We start from the raw sequence: 4697 nt of genomic DNA, 5'->3' as shown, positions 1-4697 counted from the left end.
CAGGAATGCCAAAGATCGTGGTGCGCGTTAAAGTCGCCTAGCACCAAACGGTTTTCACCACGAAGTAGCGCACCTATATTCGGGTGATATCCTGTAGGGCAACATGTMACBGGRGGGATGTATATATTAAATATTTCGAGCTCGACATCGCCTGACCGGATGGCTATGCCCTGACATTCTAAGGTAGTATCCCTGCGGTCGATGTCTTCATCGATCAGACAATACTGCACGGTGTTGTGCAATATGAAGGGGTGAGGGAGGGACGTGTAGGTGGTGTTTGTTGCAGCTGCAGAACCCGCCTGGGCGGTTGTCGCACTGGGGTGTTTGTTGGCGACGCCACTGTTGTGTGTTGCGGGGCAGACTCCTGCAGCATGGGGCAACGTCAGAGTGGGAGCTATGTTGCCTAGTTGAGCTCCGGGGGACCGTGTTGTCCTCTGTCCTCTGTTGGCCACTCGGGGTGGGTGGCGGCGCAGCGCGCGAACTAAGTGCACAGCCGTAGAGGCTAACGTCGCAGTATTGCGTAGGCAACATGGGGCCACGTAACGCGTGGTCCACTCCCTATGGGTCTTAAGGCCTGAGCAGGTCTTAAGATGGCTCCATCCATTGCATGTGTTACACCTGACCGAGGTGGAGTTTGGATGGAGCCTTTTAGCGCAAACGCAGCAGAAGAATTCCTCCGGGCCCGGGTTGGACTCAATGCCAGCACGAGTCAGGAGGATAAGGAGGAACCCTGCTGCAAGGCGTTGCTCCAGTGACGACACACACAGATTAACATTCACCGATCCAAACGGGGTTAGATCGCCGAAAGGACAGCCCATGGTCGGATGAAATCCGAGTCAATTCCGGTACGTAGAACCGGCTGTTGTGGGAATTGAATGCTACGGCTGCTACTATGCCGGTCTCTTTCGACCAATTCAGCAATTTTATCGCAATTTTCGACGGCAGGCCTTCCGGAGCGTGGCGCATCTTCGACCACCTCTACACCAGAATGAAAACGTTGAAACCATCCACCGTTGTGCGGTGGAAATGGAGACTGTATCGGGTCCATAAACTGCACAAATTTTATTGGCGCAGTACTAGCGCGAATCTCAAGGTAGACATACGTGTATGCTAATTGCATTCTGCCCTACATTGCTACATACAAAAACCGGTTTCGCTAACTAACAAGTGACAAACAATCGCAAGTGATAAACAAACGCTCAAAAAAACCAACACAAATAACCACCTGACATTTGGAGGAGAAACCCTCCAAATTTAAATGAATCCAAATTCCTAATCATAACTAGAACGGACAATGAATCTTTCAATGGATTATCTCCATTTATCATTAAAAAAATTATAGACTACACATGTGATGGTGAAGTAGAAAGCTGTAAAAAGACACGCTCCGTCACATTGCTAGTAAAAACAAAAAATACGACTCAAGCAAACAAACTACTAAAAATTACCTCAATGCATAACAATATCTCAGTTAGTGTCTCATTACACAAAACACTAAATGTAAGCAAAGGAGTAATTTACTGCAACGATTTACGCGGAATAAACGAAGCAGACATACTCGAAGGGCTAAAAACGCAAAACATAAGTGAAGTCAAAAAAATACTGAAAACGCAAAATAATGTGCTAATCGAAACAGGTCTAATTATAATTACCTTCGATTCCCATAAACTCCCTGAGCACATAAACATCGGCTATGAAAGGGTAAAAGTGCGTACTTTCATTCCCTTACCTAGCAAATGCATCAATTGTCTACGTTTCGGTCACATCAGCAAGTTTTGTCAAGGCAAAAAGCTATGCAAAAACTGTTCGCAAGTCTGTCATTTAGATTTGGAATCAAACGAAGCTTGCAATACACAACCAACCTGCGTAAACTGCGTTGACAACTTCCAGGAAGACGCAAATCATGCATCAACAAGCAAGATTTGCCCTATTTTCATCAAAGGACGGGAAATACAAGCTATTAAAACGCTATAAAAAGTCGACAAAAAAACCGCGCACTCAATCTATATAAGCCGACATTCTATAAACGATTCAATGTATTCCAAAGTCACCAAAGCCCAACCTGTTTCCCTTCAAACCAGCCATACCCACACATCTCATACAGCACACACAAATCAACCGAACAGACCAATAACAACATACGACGACATAGCGACAACCTCACATGGTGAAAACCCTACCACATGCACACTTCCAGCACCAGCACGCAAAAATACTTCATTTAACTCTCCAAGCAGTTTTCGACAAGTGCTCGCTCTGAGAAGTCGTAGAAAATATGAGTAGACAAGGTGTAGTCGATGTTTACCAATTTACTAGGCGGACGGAGGGAGTACCACTACCCCAACCCACGGATGTACTTTTACTTACCTTTGATCTTTTTGAGTTACCTGAAAAGGTAGAAGTATCTTGGAGAAGTGCAAAAGTAAAACTCTACTACCCCAACCCAATGCGATGCCAACTGCTTGGGCATACCGCGAAACGATGCAATAAACCTCCCGTGTGTGCTTCTTGCAGTCTTCCTATTCATTCTTTACCTTGCACACGCACACTATGTGCGAACTGCTCAGGAGATCACCCATCCTCTGCCAACCCTTGCCCAAAAATGTCAAAATAAATGCTCCATGAAAGAAGTAATTAAACTCTACAAAGCACAATCACCATCAATATTGAACACTTCTTTCGCCGTAGTTGCCTGAGAAGCACAGCTGTCACATAGTAACGCTATGTCAACCTCCATTTCTCTTGATATACCTACACATTCTTTAGTCAACAAATTACCCATTACGTCTTCACATGATCTTTCTTCCAACAACTCACTACCGGAAAACTCACCTCAAAACATCAGCAATCAACAAGTCAGCAATAGCTCAGCCTCCTCTTTCACTTCTGTTCCACAGTCTTTCACACACACACAACTAAACCTCGAATCAACTCTCGCCAACTCCTATCAATATAACGCAGGTTCACCTGCATTCTCAACAGAGACAGCTGATACCTCCGTTATCAATCTCTGTCTCACGCAAAACAATTTAGATGTCAGTAGACGATCACTAAGTACCACCACTCTCAATATAGCATATAAGCACCTCCTTAGCAACCTTTTCTAGCAACAATGTTTAATATCCTACAGTGGAATATGCACGGATACTACAACAACTTTCACGAATTGGATATACTAATTAAAGAATACGTTCCAAGTTGCCACAATTACAAAAATCATTCGCATATTAGCCCATCTGTCTATTCCACAAACCAATCCCAAAGTTCATAAAAAGATYGCGCCCCACTGGTCCTCTGAACTATCTCAATTACGAAACGAAAAAAGATTTCTTTGGACGGAATATAAGCGAACAAGGTCAAATTCAAATGTAATGTTATACAAAAAGGCAAATGCGATCTTTAAGAAAAAACTCAAACAATCCAAAAGGGAGTGCTTAAACAAATTYTCCGAGTCCATTAACCATCAAACAAATCCAAAAAGAGCATGGTCCGATATTAAACGACTTTCTGGCACTAAKCYTCAATCGCATATTACTTCAATTAATAGCGCACATGGCCCTATCGTTGACCACAAGCAAATAGCAAATCACTTCGCAAATTGGTCCAATTATTTGCACGATTCAAATTTTCACCCTACTTTCCTTTCAGAGAAGAACAAATACCTCAACAGTAGTTCCAAGAGTCTCCCTGCAACTTCTAGCATCCCCGACTGCAAGATCAATAACATTGAATTCGAATAAACTCTATCTTCTTTAAGTGGGAGAACCCCCGGGGCTGACAGAGTATCATATCCTATGCTGCAACACTTACCCCCATGTATGAAGACAAGATTGTTAATGCTATATAACAACATCTTAAGCCAAGGTACGTTTCCTCAGGCTTGGAAGCACGCAGTCGTTGTCCCCTTTCCAAAATCTGGCAACCCCACTGCAGAAACTTCATGCTGTAGGCCTATTTCTTTACTGAATTGCCTGGAAAAACTACTCGAAAAAATTATAGCCAGACGTATTTCGTGGCATGCCTTAACCAAAAAGGACGGGCAAAGCACCATTGATGCGAGCCGAAGGTCCTGGCAGCCAGTGCCCCCTTTTTTCGTGTAAAAAAATTATTGTATTATTTAATAATTGTGTTATTTTTTTCACATTTATAAATAAATAAATAAAATAACTCTCCAAGCACCAAAATCAAAATACTTCCAAAATCCACATCCCATAGAACTATATCAAACCTGAAAGCAGAGTTAAAAACAAAGAGCAGCAAAATTAACAACAAAACTAACCATTCAATCCAAAAATCAGCTGAAACACTAGACATCGACAATAGCTCAGACTCGATGTGGCTTCAAAAATAACTTACATGAATTACAAATCCTCATCAAAACAGAAAGTCCAGACATCATAGCCTTACAAGAAATCCAGCACAAAAACGAAGATATTAAAATCAGCAACTATGTAACAATAAAAAGCCCACCATCACACACAGCAACAGGAGGTGCAGCTATCTTGATCAGGAAAAATTTTCAGCGCAAGCCCCTCCCCGCACCACAAAACACATAAGCAGCCATAACAGAAATAAACCTAAACATAACAAGTAAGGAAGAGCTAAGTTCGGGTGTCACCGAACATTTTATACTCTCGCATGATAAAGTGATAATCGAGATTTCAGGCGTGGTTGTGAACCGATTTCACCCATATTTA

This window comes from Bactrocera latifrons, unplaced genomic scaffold, assembly GCF_001853355.1.
Source record: "Bactrocera latifrons isolate USDA-ARS-PBARC rearing strain unplaced genomic scaffold, ASM185335v1 scaffold_473, whole genome shotgun sequence".
Taxonomy (NCBI): domain Eukaryota; kingdom Metazoa; phylum Arthropoda; class Insecta; order Diptera; family Tephritidae; genus Bactrocera; species Bactrocera latifrons.
This window is presented reverse-complemented; position numbering follows the sequence as displayed.